The following is a 16,272-nucleotide window of genomic DNA, read 5'->3' on the forward strand; positions in this document are numbered from 1 at the left end:
ACCCTCAGAACTACAGTGCTATGATGTCACTCACTTCCACAGGCCTTGCAGAGTGTAAACAACAACAACCCAGCTTTGTTGTGTATGTAACCAAAGGGATTTGTGATGTCACCTAGAACCTTCACAGCAGCGACAGCTTTATGAGGAGCATCAGCACTGCTCTGCCTGAGCAGAACCATCACCGCCATAGGTTGTCAAATAACCCGGATTTAACCCACACAGGTAAGTCCAATGGGGTGCAGGCATGTCCTCTATGCTTACAGCTTCCCGTGGGTGTTGGTTTGATACCGTTTGGGGACAGCCAAGGAGGCATCTGCAGGCAACAAAGGTAGGTGTGTGCTTGTGTGTGTGTTTCCTATGCAGATCCTAAGCCCAGTGTCACATGCAAGTAGGAGGAGTAAGAAGGGTTCCTGGCAAATCCGGGTTATGGATTGCATTTAAAAAGGCCCCGTGGGAGTGCAATGGGCCCCTGTCTTGCTGCTTAGCAATAATGGTATGGGTTTAGGTTCTGCTGTGTGTACTGGTGGTTGACTGCCCCCCAGCCCAGAGTGTGCATGGAAAATTGTCTGGCAGCCTCCCTGACAGCAAGCAGTGATAGTGCCCATGAAGGGGACCTTGTTGGGCCCGCCCCTTTCACGGTTATCGCTTCTCGGCCTTTTGGCTAAGATCAAGTGTAGTATCTGTTCTTATCAGTTTAATATCTGATACGTCCCCTATCTGGGGACCATATATTAAATGGATTTTTGAGAACGGGGGCCGATTTCGAAGCTTGCTTCCGTCGCCCTATGCATTGACCCGATATGGCAGTATCTTCGGGTACAGTGCACCACCCCCTTACAGGGTTAAAAAGAAAGATTCCTACTTTCATTGCTACCTGCTTGCTGGCTAGCCAGCTAGCCAGCCCTGTGGGCCTTGCTGCTGCTGCAGCCAAAAAACAAAAGGTGGTGCTGCTGCTGCTTCTGCTGCTTCTGCTTCTGCTTGTGTCTGGCCCCTGTTGGAGCGTCCAGGCACAGGACTTCTGCTGCTGCTGACTAAATGGCCTCCTTAATTGGATCATTTGAGTAGCCAGCACACCTGTGCAGGTAGGGCATGACATGATAGGCAGCTGCCTTGATAGCGGGTGGGTGCTGAATGTTCCTAATTGACAAAATAAGATTAATGCTTATGAAGAAATATAAAATCTCATCCCTTCCCCAATATCGCGCCACACCCCTACCCCTTAATTCCCTGGTTGAACGTGATGGACATATGTCTTTTTTCGACCGTACTAACTATGTAACTATGTAACATAACATGGGGGGGGGGGGGGGGGGTCTCCTGGCTGTTCACACAGGTGTGTCATTGCTGTACATTGACCATGCATTGCTTCTGTGGTATTGCAAAGGCAAAGACAAATGCTTCCAGCCATCCATTGCACTAATGGATTGGTCATCAGCTGGCTGTCTATGTCCCGCATCAATATAGACCAAAGTACAGAGGGTTAGGCTATGCTATTGTGCACCTACCTGATGCATCAGAAGGTGCGAGGCCCTTGCTAAATTCTGTGCACAGACTTTGAGATCTATGCTTTAGACTGTATCTAAACCTGCTCCAACATGGACTGACATTCTGGCCTACTTTCAGCCGATGCGACTTGTCTGTCGCTGAACAGTCGCTTTTTATGTATTCAGCACCTATGTATAATGTTGTAAAAATGCTCTAGAAGCTAAAGTCGCAGAAATGTCACACATATTTGGCCTGCAACTTTCTGTGCGACAAATTCAGACAGGAAAAATCAGTATAAATCCTTAGAAAATTATCCCCCAGTGTCTCCATCTGCTGGCGGTATTGAATAAGCATTGCTGCACTGATGGGGTATGCATTAGACGAAAAAAAAGAAGAAAAAGAAGAATAATACGCCCAGAAAAGAGGCGAAAAGGAGAAAAACGTAAAAAAACGTGAAAAAAAAGTAAGAGGAAGAGAAGGGAAAAAAAGGTGGAAATGGGTTTAAAAGTGATTTCGGCGGAGAAATATATATATATATATATATATATATATATATATATATATATATATATGCGCACACACACACATAGATATAAACGTATTCTCCGTTGAGATATTGCAGCCGCTGCTGTGTCCAGGCCCAGGAGCCTTAGCACTGTGCTGTGATGTCACTCAATACCACTGACATCACTAGGTGTAAACAACATCTCTCCTTTGCTGTGTATGTGACTATGGAGCTGTTTGGTGATGTCGTCTATTACGGCCTTCATAGAAGCAACAGGAGATTGTTGCATCCATCTTGAACCCTCAGAACTACAGTGCTATGATGTCACTCACTTCACAGGCCTTGCAGAGTGTAAACAACAACAACCCAGCTTTGTTGTGTATGTAACCAAAGGGATTTGTGATGTCACCTAGAACCTTCACAGCAGCGACAGCTTTATGAGGAGCATCAGCACTGCTCTGCCTGAGCAGAACCATCACCGCCATAGGTTGTCAAATAACCCGGATTTAACCCACACAGGTAAGTCCAATGGGGTGCAGGCATGTCCTCTATGCTTACAGCTTCCCGTGGGTGTTGGTTTGATACCGTTTGGGGACAGCCAAGGAGGCATCTGCAGGCAACAAAGGTAGGTGTGTGCTTGTGTGTGTGTTTCCTATGCAGATCCTAAGCCCAGTGTCACATGCAAGTAGGAGGAGTAAGAAGGGTTCCTGGCAAATCCGGGTTATGGATTGCATTTAAAAAGGCCCCGTGGGAGTGCAATGGGCCCCTGTCTTGCTGCTTAGCAATAATGGTATGGGTTTAGGTTCTGCTGTGTGTACTGGTGGTTGACTGCCCCCCAGCCCAGAGTGTGCATGGAAAATTGTCTGGCAGCCTCCCTGACAGCAAGCAGTGATAGTGCCCATGAAGGGGACCTTGTTGGGCCCCGCCCCTTTCACGGTTATCGCTTCTCGGCCTTTTGGCTAAGATCAAGTGTAGTATCTGTTCTTATCAGTTTAATATCTGATACGTCCCCTATCTGGGGACCATATATTAAATGGATTTTGAGAACGGGGGCCGATTTCGAAGCTTGCTTCCGTCGCCCTATGCATTGACCCGATATGGCAGTATCTTCGGGTACAGTGCACCACCCCCCTTACAGGGTTAAAAAGATAGATTCCTACTTTCATTGCTACCTGCTTGCTGGCTAGCCAGCTAGCCAGCCCTGTGGGCCTTGCTGCTGCTGCAGCCAAAAAACAAAAGGTGGGTGCTGCTGCTGCTTCTGCTGCTTCTGCTTCTGCTTGTGTCTGGCCCCTGTTGGAGCGTCCAGGCACAGGACTTCTGCTGCTGCTGACTAAATGGCCTCCTTAATTGGATCATTTGAGTAGCCAGCACACCTGTGCAGGTAGGGCATGACATGATAGGCAGCTGCCTTGATAGCGGGTGGGTGCTGAATGTTCCTAATTGACAAAATAAGATTAATGCTTATGAAGAAATATAAATCTCATCCCTTCCCCAATATCGCGCCACACCCCTACCCCTTAATTCCCTGGTTGAACGTGATGGACATATGTCTTTTTTCGACCGTACTAACTATGTAACTATGTAACATAACATGGGGGGGGGGGTCTCCTGGCTGTTCACACAGGTGTGTCATTGCTGTACATTGACCATGCATTGCTTCTGTGGTATTGCAAAGGCAAAGACAAATGCTTCCAGCCATCCATTGCACTAATGGATTGGTCATCAGCTGGCTGTCTATGTCCCGCATCAATATAGACCAAAGTACAGAGGGTTAGGCTATGCTATTGTGCACCTACCTGATGCATCAGAAAGGTGCGAGGCCCTTGCTAAATTCTGTGCACAGACTTTGAGATCTATGCTTTAGACTGTATCTAAACCTGCTCCAACATGGACTGACATTCTGGCCTACTTTCAGCCGATGCGACTTGTCTGTCGCTGAACAGTCGCTTTTTATGTATTCAGCACCTATGTATAATGTTGTAAAAATGCTCTAGAAGCTAAAGTCGCAGAAATGTCACACATATTTGGCCTGCAACTTTCTGTGCGACAAATTCAGACAGGGAAAAATCAGTATAAATCCTTAGAAAATTATCCCCCAGTGTCTCCATCTGCTGGCGGTATTGAATAAGCATTGCTGCACTGATGGGGTATGCATTAGACGAAAAAAAAGAAGAAAAAGAAGAATAATACGCCCAGAAAAGAGGCGAAAAGGAGAAAAACGTAAAAAAACGTGAAAAAAAAGTAAGAGGAAGAGAAGGGAAAAAAAGGTGGAAATGGGTTTAAAAGTGATTTCGGCGGAGAAATATATATATATATATATATATATATATATATATATATATATATATATATATATATGCGCACACACACACATAGATATAAACGTATTCTCCGTTGAGATATTGCAGCCGCTGCTGTGTCCAGGCCCAGGAGCCTTAGCACTGTGCTGTGATGTCACTCAATACCACTGACATCACTAGGTGTAAACAAACATCTCTCCTTTGCTGTGTATGTGACTATGGAGCTGTTTGGTGATGTCGTCTATTATGGCCTTCATAGAAGCAACAGGAGATTGTTGCATCCATCTTGAACCCTCAGAACTACAGTGCTATGATGTCACTCACTTCCACAGGCCTTGCAGAGTGTAAACAACAACAACCCAGCTTTGTTGTGTATGTAACCAAAGGGATTTGTGATGTCACCTAGAACCTTCACAGCAGCGACAGCTTTATGAGGAGCATCAGCACTGCTCTGCCTGAGCAGAACCATCACCGCCATAGGTTGTCAAATAACCCGGATTTAACCCACACAGGTAAGTCCAATGGGGTGCAGGCATGTCCTCTATGCTTACAGCTTCCCGTGGGTGTTGGTTTGATACCGTTTGGGGACAGCCAAGGAGGCATCTGCAGGCAACAAAGGTAGGTGTGTGCTTGTGTGTGTGTTTCCTATGCAGATCCTAAGCCCAGTGTCACATGCAAGTAGGAGGAGTAAGAAGGGTTCCTGGCAAATCCGGGTTATGGATTGCATTTAAAAAGGCCCCGTGGGAGTGCAATGGGCCCCTGTCTTGCTGCTTAGCAATAATGGTATGGGTTTAGGTTCTGCTGTGTGTACTGGTGGTTGACTGCCCCCCAGCCAGAGTGTGCATGGAAAATTGTCTGGCAGCCTCCCTGACAGCAAGCAGTGATAGTGCCCCATGAAGGGGACCTTGTTGGGCCCGCCCCTTTCACGGTTATCGCTTCTCGGCCTTTTGGCTAAGATCAAGTGTAGTATCTGTTCTTATCAGTTTAATATCTGATACGTCCCCTATCTGGGGACCATATATTAAATGGATTTTTGAGAACGGGGGCCGATTTCGAAGCTTGCTTCCGTCGCCCTATGCATTGACCCGATATGGCAGTATCTTCGGGTACAGTGCACCACCCCCTTACAGGGTTAAAAAGAAAGATTCCTACTTTCATTGCTACCTGCTTGCTGGCTAGCCAGCTAGCCAGCCCTGTGGGCCTTGCTGCTGCTGCAGCCAAAAAACAAAAGGTGGTGCTGCTGCTGCTTCTGCTGCTTCTGCTTCTGCTTGTGTCTGGCCCCTGTTGGAGCGTCCAGGCACAGGACTTCTGCTGCTGCTGACTAAATGGCCTCCTTAATTGGATCATTTGAGTAGCCAGCACACCTGTGCAGGTAGGGCATGACATGATAGGCAGCTGCCTTGATAGCGGGTGGGTGCTGAATGTTCCTAATTGACAAAATAAGATTAATGCTTATGAAGAAATATAAAATCTCATCCCTTCCCCAATATCGCGCCACACCCCTACCCCTTAATTCCCTGGTTGAACGTGATGGACATATGTCTTTTTTCGACCGTACTAACTATGTAACTATGTAACATAACATGGGGGGGGGGGGGGGGGGGGTCTCCTGGCTGTTCACACAGGTGTGTCATTGCTGTACATTGACCATGCATTGCTTCTGTGGTATTGCAAAGGCAAAGACAAATGCTTCCAGCCATCCATTGCACTAATGGATTGGTCATCAGCTGGCTGTCTATGTCCCGCATCAATATAGACCAAAGTACAGAGGGTTAGGCTATGCTATTGTGCACCTACCTGATGCATCAGAAGGTGCGAGGCCCTTGCTAAATTCTGTGCACAGACTTTGAGATCTATGCTTTAGACTGTATCTAAACCTGCTCCAACATGGACTGACATTCTGGCCTACTTTCAGCCGATGCGACTTGTCTGTCGCTGAACAGTCGCTTTTTATGTATTCAGCACCTATGTATAATGTTGTAAAAATGCTCTAGAAGCTAAAGTCGCAGAAATGTCACACATATTTGGCCTGCAACTTTCTGTGCGACAAATTCAGACAGGAAAAATCAGTATAAATCCTTAGAAAATTATCCCCCAGTGTCTCCATCTGCTGGCGGTATTGAATAAGCATTGCTGCACTGATGGGGTATGCATTAGACGAAAAAAAAGAAGAAAAAGAAGAATAATACGCCCAGAAAAGAGGCGAAAAGGAGAAAAACGTAAAAAAACGTGAAAAAAAAAGTAAGAGGAAGAGAAGGGAAAAAAAGGTGGAAATGGGTTTAAAAGTGATTTCGGCGGAGAAATATATATATATATATATATATATATATATATATATATATATATATATATATATGCGCACACACACACATAGATATAAACGTATTCTCCGTTGAGATATTGCAGCCGCTGCTGTGTCCAGGCCCAGGAGCCTTAGCACTGTGCTGTGATGTCACTCAATACCACTGACATCACTAGGTGTAAACAACATCTCTCCTTTGCTGTGTATGTGACTATGGAGCTGTTTGGTGATGTCGTCTATTACGGCCTTCATAGAAGCAACAGGAGATTGTTGCATCCATCTTGAACCCTCAGAACTACAGTGCTATGATGTCACTCACTTCCACAGGCCTTGCAGAGTGTAAACAACAACAACCCAGCTTTGTTGTGTATGTAACCAAAGGGATTTGTGATGTCACCTAAGCAGCGACAGCTTTATGAGGAGCATCAGCACTGCTCTGCCTGAGCAGAACCATCACCGCCATAGGTTGTCAAATAACCCGGATTTAACCCACACAGGTAAGTCCAATGGGGTGCAGGCATGTCCTCTATGCTTACAGCTTCCCGTGGGTGTTGGTTTGATACCGTTTGGGGACAGCCAAGGAGGCATCTGCAGGCAACAAAGGTAGGTGTGTGCTTGTGTGTGTGTTTCCTATGCAGATCCTAAGCCCAGTGTCACATGCAAGTAGGAGGAGTAAGAAGGGTTCCTGGCAAATCCGGGTTATGGATTGCATTTAAAAAGGCCCCGTGGGAGTGCAATGGGCCCCTGTCTTGCTGCTTAGCAATAATGGTATGGGTTTAGGTTCTGCTGTGTGTACTGGTGGTTGACTGCCCCCCAGCCCAGAGTGTGCATGGAAAATTGTCTGGCAGCCTCCCTGACAGCAAGCAGTGATAGTGCCCATGAAGGGGACCTTGTTGGGCCCGCCCCTTTCACGGTTATCGCTTCTCGGCCTTTTGGCTAAGATCAAGTGTAGTATCTGCATTTGGTCTGGTCGGAAGGTGTCTGTGGTACCCCGCTTCTCGGCCTTGGGGGATTGTCTCTCCTTACGGAGGGACTTCACCCCCTTGCTGCTATTGGGGAGCGGGCTTAGTCCACAGACAACGGGTTGCGATCCCCCTGTCTCTGGGACCTTGTGTCTCAGAAGGCATTTTCGGTACGTTGAGCGTTACCTGTAGCTTCGGAAGCACCTAGGGTACCCCCGACCTCTGCCTTGGGTAAGGGTTCCGCTTTTATAGCGGGATTCCGAGCCCCTGCTGCTATTGGGGAAGGGGCTTAGTCCCTGGGTGTGGAAGATGCCGTTCTCCTGGGCTTTCCCCTCTGGGGAAATGTCGATGCGAAATACCATCCGCATAGAGGTGTCGGAGAGCCATCGTCAGTTGAAGAACCTCCGCTTCATTGCGGAGGTGATTCTTCTTGACTACTTCCGCCTCAATAGGGAGGACATCCTGTGTCTAAATGACCAGGAAAGCCGTGGCCTGTATACCGTCACCTTCACGGCCACGGCGTGTTGCGATAACATCTATGCAACCTTGTCTGGTGCGGACCAGAGGGACGATCGACTCGACGGTCTTTCGTTCCAGTTCCTCTATGGTGAGGAACATATACCGTTGGTGGTGGCTATGCACAGCCCTCATGTGACCACGGAGGATATAGCCACTTTTCTTCGGCGATACTGCGAAGAGGTGCGATTCGCAAACAAAATATTGAACTCCGTGCGGTTCTGGAACGGCAAGAGGAAGTTCTGGGTCAAGCTCCGTAAGGATCCCGGTGGTATTGGGGGTCTTTGCCATCCGCCCCCAAATTTTGCCATCGGGAGAGTTCGGGGCTTCCTGTTCTATCCTCAAATGCCTATGTATTGCCGAAATTGCTTGAGGTTTGGCCACACCCAGGAGACCTGCGGCGCGGAGCGTGTGATTCGCTGCAATAGGTGTGGCCAAGAAGGTCACATAGCCTCAAGATGTAGCCATACGATAAGGTGTAACCTCTGCGGAGAGGAAAATCATGATTTTAATTCCTGTCCCCATAAAGCAAAAACTACGATGGGTGGGTCAAGGCTGGGCCCACCCAAAGAGGGGACAGGACAAAAGACGTCCTTTTTTAAGATGCCCAAACCCCAGAAGGCAGGTACTGATGGGTCCAGGCCCAAGACCTCTGGTGCTCCATCGGGGGGCCCACCGGTGGTAGTGCTGGGGGGAGGCCATGGGGATTCCACGAAGCCCGGGCGGGTGATCGAGTTTACTGCCCGGGAAATTGAAAGACGTCGATCGACTTCCTACCTGGCTCAAGAGCCCGCCGAAACTTCTGAAGGGGGCTCACCTGTGGCGGGTGGCAGCCGACGGGCCTCGGTGGGGGCAGAGGTGGACCCAAAATTGCAGCATAAGCCAGGTACTGGCTTGGCCCAGGGTCGCCCTGCTCCGGACGAAGAGGCCCCGGTGAAAGCCCGCCGGAAGGGGAGCCAGGTGGCCAGGTCTGAGCCCGGTCCTGTTACTCCGCCTATACAGGACAGGGCCAAGAAGACAAGTGGCGCCAAACCAGGGTTTGCTGCCCCGCCAGCAGTGGACCCGGTGGGTAAAACTGGCCATCGTCGATCGATGGGGAAGTTGGAGCAACAGTCCTCAGCAACGCTTGCTGGGGAACAAGCGATGAAAACTTCCCAAGGTAGCGGCAAAGGTTCCGGAAAAGAGGCCTCACAGGCCCCTGTGCAGCAGTTCCAGTCGTCAAAAGATGAAAGAAGACGCAGATCCATCAGCCGGGGGCCAGAGATTACATCGAGTGAGAGCAACACAGAGGATATGGACAGCAGTATGACATTTAAAAGACAAAGAGAAGAAGAAGAGGAAGACATTCAAAGGAAAGCGGCGTGCCGTAGTTCGGACGAGAGCGAGCTCAGGGTCGGGGCATCATCGATCTCAAGCTCCGACCCTCAGAACATTAAGGAGCTGATGACCCCGCAGGCGGGGGATGACGGTACGCAGCTTATTATTGACTTTGATTCTCCAAGCACGGACTCTCCATAAACTATGCCTATCCCTGTAAAAATTGCCTCACTCAATGTGAGGTCCTTAAAGAGCCCTGATCGCAGGGCTGCTTTATTTTCTTATCTAGAGACATGTGACTTTGACCTTTGCCTGCTACAAGAATGTGGAATCCCTAGTAAAATGGACTATAAAGACTTAAAAGAAGACTGGAAGCTGGGCCCATCCATATGGTCCGGTGCAAATGACTGTCGTTCTGTGGGTGTTGGGCTGCTCTGCCGAGGCCAGTCCTTTTCTATTCATACAGTAACTGAGATTGTGCCTGGCAGAGCTCTTTTAATTCATCTATATTTTAATGGACTTTTAATTCGTGTTTTAAATGTGTATGCCCCTCCTGATAAACAGGAGCGGGCAGAACTATTTGAAATTTTACCACTGTTTTGTGTTGGGTCTTCCCCCCTGCTGGTGGGAGGTGATTTTAACTGCATACGTGATGGGGAACACCGGCAGGGTGGGGATATTAATCGTAAAGACCGCACTTCTTACCTGCTTAAAAATTTTATTGATGATTTTAACTTGAAAGATTGCTGGAAGGATCTCTTGCCGGAGGACCCGGGCGCCACATGGTCCAATGGAAGAGTGAGCTCCAGAATCGATTTTAGTTTTTCCTCTAGAGCTTTTAAACCCCTGAAATGCACGCTCGAGCAGAATATCTTCTCTGATCATAAGCTCCTCTTGGTGGTCCTGGAGCTAGAGGGGGAGCAAAAAGCAAAAAGGGGCCTCTGGAGATTAAACACCACACTCCTAGAGGACCCTGAGATAAAAGAGGAGTTTGTGCGGACCTACCAATGCTGGCAATCACAAAGAAAACCCCACGAGCCTATGCTGCACTGGTGGGAGGGCACCAAATCTAAAATCAGGTTTTTTTTTATCAAAGCAGGTAAGAAGAAGGCAAAAATGGAAAAACAGTGGTTTTATGTTCTTAACATGCGTTTAAATGTACTTTTTAAATTGAAAGAAGCTGGTATGGATGTAGAAAATGATATTTTAAACCTTAAAACTGAAATAAAACATGCCATAGAAAAGAAAGGGAAACAAATCATTTTTAACTCACATGTGCAGCACCTGGAGGAGGGCGAGAAATGTTCCCGTTTCTTTTTTAAAAAAGTGATGAATAGGAGGGATATCATCCAAAACCTTGAGGGTGAATCCACTCCAAAAGGCATGTTAGATGCAGTTTTTAACTTCTACCAGCTTCTTTTTAATAAGAAAGATCTTAATCCATCCTTTTTAGAACATGTTCTTAATTCCCTTGATTTTAAGCTAGATGTTTTAGACCAGGAGGTTTTATCCCGTGATCTTAACTTAGATGAACTTTTATTTGTTTTTAAAAGTTTTTCTAGTGGGAAGGCCCCTGGGGAAGATGGTTTACCCATCGAATTTTATTTAGCTTTTTGGGATATTTTAAAGGATGATATGGTTTTATTGTATAAAGAAACTTTTATTGTTAATGAACTTCCCCCTTCCTGGAGGAGGGGGATTGTATCATTACTTTTTAAAAAGGGTGAAAAGGATATGCTAAAAAATTGGCGCCCCATCACACTTTTAAATGTCGATTATAAAGTTTTAGCCAAGTTATTAGCTGTCCGTTTTAAACCTTTTATTCATAAATTAATTCACCCAAATCAGGTTTGTGGGGTACCTGGAAGGTCTATAGCTGAATCCCTAAATATTTTAAGAGATGTTTTATGGTATTTTAAGGATAGAAATCAAACTGTAGCAATTTTATCCTTAGACTTTGAAAAAGCCTTTGATAGGGTCTCCCATGAATACCTGTTTTTAGTTCTTAAAAAGATGGCAGTGCCTGAAACGATTTTAAGCCGAATCATGCTTTTATACCGATCCTGTTTTAGTCAAGTCTCTGTTAATGGCTTTTTAACCAGCGGTGTTCCTCTTTTATCAGGTGTCAAACAGGGCTGCCCCCTGTCCCCACTCCTTTTTATTTGCGCAATCGAACCACTGATGGCCCTCCTCAGAAAAGACCGGGTAGTAAGAGGCGTACCGATACCTGGTGGAGGAGGGACCCATCTAAAGGTGTTGGGGTACATGGATGATGTCACCATACTGTGCCCGGACTCTCCATCCATGAGGGGGGCATTGAGGAACACCAGCTATTTCTGCGAGGTCTCTGGTTTTAAGCTAAACACAGATAAATGTGACTGTTTTTATATTGGCTCCTGGGATTCATCCATCACCCCAGGAGTCACAATGCAACAGGATCAAATTAAAGTTTTAGGTATTGTTTTTAACCAGGTCAATGATGGGAGCCCTAACTGGGATTCAGCTATAGCTAAGATGGAGAAGAAGATTTTAATGTGGAATCTTAGAAACCTTACCATGGAGGGGAAGATTTTAATAATAAAGATGGTTTTACTCCCTATTATGCTATACATTGCCATGGTATTTCCTCCATCTATTTTATACATTAAAAAAGTAACTAGAATTGTTTTTACTTTTTTATGGGGTTCAAAAATGGAGAAATTAAAGCGTGATTTTATGTACAAAAGTAAAGATAATGGCGGGAAAGATGTTCCTAACCTTTTTACTTTCTTTTACATAAAGTATTTCTGTTTCTGTTTTAAAATTATTAAATCCGATGGCATTTTTAGCTGCTTTTTAAGGTACGCTGCGGGCATGGTTTTTAAAAGATGGTTGCGCATCCCTCTGAACGCTCCGGTGCTTCTGTGTCCCCCAAAACATTATGTGGTGTTGGAAAAGACAGTCAGGCTCCTAGGTCTCCAAGATTTGGAGCCTGACATACTGGGGGACCAGAGAAAGGTATCAAAGGTCCTCAGGCGGAGTGAGGTTACCCTGGCAGTGTCCAATTTCACACAGGCAAGATCCAAAAAGGTATGGCGGAACGTGTACGGGAAGTTTCTGGCGAATGTACACAGGGATCTTGCCTGGGCAATCGTCCACCAGTGCCTCCCTACTCGTGAGTTCCAGCACAGGCGAGGACTGGTGGCGAGAGCCAAGTGCCCGAGAGATGGCTGCGGAGTGGACGAAACGGTGCTGCACATATTTTGGAACTGCCCTTTTGCACGGGAGCTTTGGAGGAAGGTAGGCCCACTTTTGAAGTGGGCCTGCGGCCTAAAAGATTTTAATCACGAATGTGTCTTTTACGGTCTTTTTAACTGCCCCAATTTTAAACAGCAGATGATCTGCTGGATGATTATTAATTGTTTTAAAAATGCCATCTGGAAAGTTAGGAACATCTTACTTTTTAAACATGATTTTATTGATGTTAAAAACTGTATAAAGCTGGCCCTGAGTGAGATGTACATCTATTACCTAAGAGACAAGAAACAGTTGGGGGCCAGCGAGGCAGCATCCATGTGGTGTCTGCCTCTATGGAACGAAATAACAATATAATCAGTTTTTATGACATTTGTATAATGTTTTATCCTGCCATTTTTATTTTTTCTCCTTTTATAACTGGTTTTATTATTTGTATTTTAAAACTTTTGTGAACCTTTTATTATTTTGCATTTTAAATTCTGTATGGTTTCTTATTTATTCAATAAAATTTTGTTGAAACCTTATCTGTTCTTATCAGTTTAATATCTGATACGTCCCCTATCTGGGGACCATATATTAAATGGATTTTTGAGAACGGGGGCCGATTTCGAAGCTTGCTTCCGTCGCCCTATGCATTGACCCGATATGGCAGTATCTTCGGGTACAGTGCACCACCCCCTTACAGGGTTAAAAAGAAAGATTCCTACTTTCATTGCTACCTGCTTGCTGGCTAGCCAGCTAGCCAGCCCTGTGGGCCTTGCTGCTGCTGCAGCCAAAAAACAAAAGGTGGTGCTGCTGCTGCTTCTGCTGCTTCTGCTTCTGCTTGTGTCTGGCCCCTGTTGGAGCGTCCAGGCACAGGACTTCTGCTGCTGCTGACTAAATGGCCTCCTTAATTGGATCATTTGAGTAGCCAGCACACCTGTGCAGGTAGGGCATGACATGATAGGCAGCTGCCTTGATAGCGGGTGGGTGCTGAATGTTCCTAATTGACAAAATAAGATTAATGCTTATGAAGAAATATAAAATCTCATCCCTTCCCCAATATCGCGCCACACCCCTACCCCTTAATTCCCTGGTTGAACGTGATGGACATATGTCTTTTTTCGACCGTACTAACTATGTAACTATGTAACATAACATGGGGGGGGGGGGGGGGGGGTCTCCTGGCTGTTCACACAGGTGTGTCATTGCTGTACATTGACCATGCATTGCTTCTGTGGTATTGCAAAGGCAAAGACAAATGCTTCCAGCCATCCATTGCACTAATGGATTGGTCATCAGCTGGCTGTCTATGTCCCGCATCAATATAGACCAAAGTACAGAGGGTTAGGCTATGCTATTGTGCACCTACCTGATGCATCAGAAGGTGCGAGGCCCTTGCTAAATTCTGTGCACAGACTTTGAGATCTATGCTTTAGACTGTATCTAAACCTGCTCCAACATGGACTGACATTCTGGCCTACTTTCAGCCGATGCGACTTGTCTGTCGCTGAACAGTCGCTTTTTATGTATTCAGCACCTATGTATAATGTTGTAAAAATGCTCTAGAAGCTAAAGTCGCAGAAATGTCACACATATTTGGCCTGCAACTTTCTGTGCGACAAATTCAGACAGGAAAAATCAGTATAAATCCTTAGAAAATTATCCCCCAGTGTCTCCATCTGCTGGCGGTATTGAATAAGCATTGCTGCACTGATGGGGTATGCATTAGACGAAAAAAAAGAAGAAAAAGAAGAATAATACGCCCAGAAAAGAGGCGAAAAGGAGAAAAACGTAAAAAAACGTGAAAAAAAAGTAAGAGGAAGAGAAGGGAAAAAAAGGTGGAAATGGGTTTAAAAGTGATTTCGGCGGAGAAATATATATATATATATATATATATATATATATATATATATATATATGCGCACACACACACATAGATATAAACGTATTCTCCGTTGAGATATTGCAGCCGCTGCTGTGTCCAGGCCCAGGAGCCTTAGCACTGTGCTGTGATGTCACTCAATACCACTGACATCACTAGGTGTAAACAACATCTCTCCTTTGCTGTGTATGTGACTATGGAGCTGTTTGGTGATGTCGTCTATTACGGCCTTCATAGAAGCAACAGGAGATTGTTGCATCCATCTTGAACCCTCAGAACTACAGTGCTATGATGTCACTCACTTCCACAGGCCTTGCAGAGTGTAAACAACAACAACCCAGCTTTGTTGTGTATGTAACCAAAGGGATTTGTGATGTCACCTAGAACCTTCACAGCAGCGACAGCTTTATGAGGAGCATCAGCATTGCTCTGCCTGAGCAGAACCATCACCGCCATAGGTTGTCAAATAACCCGGATTTAACCCACACAGGTAAGTCCAATGGGGTGCAGGCATGTCCTCTATGCTTACAGCTTCCCGTGGGTGTTGGTTTGATACCGTTTGGGGACAGCCAAGGAGGCATCTGCAGGCAACAAAGGTAGGTGTGTGCTTGTGTGTGTGTTTCCTATGCAGATCCTAAGCCCAGTGTCACATGCAAGTAGGAGGAGTAAGAAGGGTTCCTGGCAAATCCGGGTTATGGATTGCATTTAAAAAGGCCCCGTGGGAGTGCAATGGGCCCCTGTCTTGCTGCTTAGCAATAATGGTATGGGTTTAGGTTCTGCTGTGTGTACTGGTGGTTGACTGCCCCCCAGCCCAGAGTGTGCATGGAAAATTGTCTGGCAGCCTCCCTGACAGCAAGCAGTGATAGTGCCCATGAAGGGGACCTTGTTGGGCCCGCCCCTTTCACGGTTATCGCTTCTCGGCCTTTTGGCTAAGATCAAGTGTAGTATCTGTTCTTATCAGTTTAATATCTGATACGTCCCCTATCTGGGGACCATATATTAAATGGATTTTTGAGAACGGGGGCCGATTTCGAAGCTTGCTTCCGTCGCCCTATGCATTGACCCGATATGGCAGTATCTTCGGGTACAGTGCACCACCCCCTTACAGGGTTAAAAAGAAAGATTCCTACTTTCATTGCTACCTGCTTGCTGGCTAGCCAGCTAGCCAGCCCTGTGGGCCTTGCTGCTGCTGCAGCCAAAAAACAAAAGGTGGTGCTGCTGCTGCTTCTGCTGCTTCTGCTTCTGCTTGTGTCTGGCCCCTGTTGGAGCGTCCAGGCACAGGACTTCTGCTGCTGCTGACTAAATGGCCTCCTTAATTGGATCATTTGAGTAGCCAGCACACCTGTGCAGGTAGGGCATGACATGATAGGCAGCTGCCTTGATAGCGGGTGGGTGCTGAATGTTCCTAATTGACAAAATAAGATTAATGCTTATGAAGAAATATAAAATCTCATCCCTTCCCCAATATCGCGCCACACCCCTACCCCTTAATTCCCTGGTTGAACGTGATGGACATATGTCTTTTTTCGACCGTACTAACTATGTAACTATGTAACATAACATGGGGGGGGGGGGTCTCCTGGCTGTTCACACAGGTGTGTCATTGCTGTACATTGACCATGCATTGCTTCTGTGGTATTGCAAAGGCAAAGACAAATGCTTCCAGCCATCCATTGCACTAATGGATTGGTCATCAGCTGGCTGTCTATGTCCCGCATCAATATAGACCAAAGTACAGAGGGTTAGGCTATGCTATTGTGCACCTACCTGATGCATCAGAAGGT

General features: G+C 46.3%; 5 non-coding genes and 1 pseudogene across 5 annotated transcripts; all 6 read left to right on the plus strand.

The window, feature by feature from the left end:
- Positions 1-641: 641 nt before the first annotated feature.
- Positions 642-832, plus strand: LOC130326114 (U2 spliceosomal RNA). The gene has a single exon (XR_008870786.1). It is a non-coding gene; the product is annotated as a U2 spliceosomal RNA (small nuclear RNA).
- Positions 833-2,929: 2,097 nt separating this feature from the next.
- LOC130326108 (U2 spliceosomal RNA) lies at positions 2,930-3,119 on the plus strand. Its single transcript, XR_008870782.1, has one exon. It is a non-coding gene; the product is annotated as a U2 spliceosomal RNA (small nuclear RNA).
- Positions 3,120-5,221: 2,102 nt separating this feature from the next.
- Positions 5,222-5,412, plus strand: LOC130326115 (U2 spliceosomal RNA). The gene has a single exon (XR_008870787.1). It is a non-coding gene; the product is annotated as a U2 spliceosomal RNA (small nuclear RNA).
- Positions 5,413-7,508: 2,096 nt separating this feature from the next.
- LOC130326111 (U2 spliceosomal RNA) lies at positions 7,509-7,726 on the plus strand (annotated as a pseudogene).
- Positions 7,727-13,115: 5,389 nt separating this feature from the next.
- LOC130326109 (U2 spliceosomal RNA) lies at positions 13,116-13,301 on the plus strand. Its single transcript, XR_008870783.1, has one exon. It is a non-coding gene; the product is annotated as a U2 spliceosomal RNA (small nuclear RNA).
- Positions 13,302-15,397: 2,096 nt separating this feature from the next.
- On the plus strand, positions 15,398-15,588 carry LOC130326104 (U2 spliceosomal RNA). Its single transcript, XR_008870778.1, has one exon. It is a non-coding gene; the product is annotated as a U2 spliceosomal RNA (small nuclear RNA).
- Positions 15,589-16,272: the final 684 nt, after the last annotated feature.

Source organism: Hyla sarda, unplaced genomic scaffold (genome assembly GCF_029499605.1).
Source record: "Hyla sarda isolate aHylSar1 unplaced genomic scaffold, aHylSar1.hap1 scaffold_2804, whole genome shotgun sequence".
In the NCBI taxonomy this organism is placed as follows: domain Eukaryota; kingdom Metazoa; phylum Chordata; class Amphibia; order Anura; family Hylidae; genus Hyla; species Hyla sarda.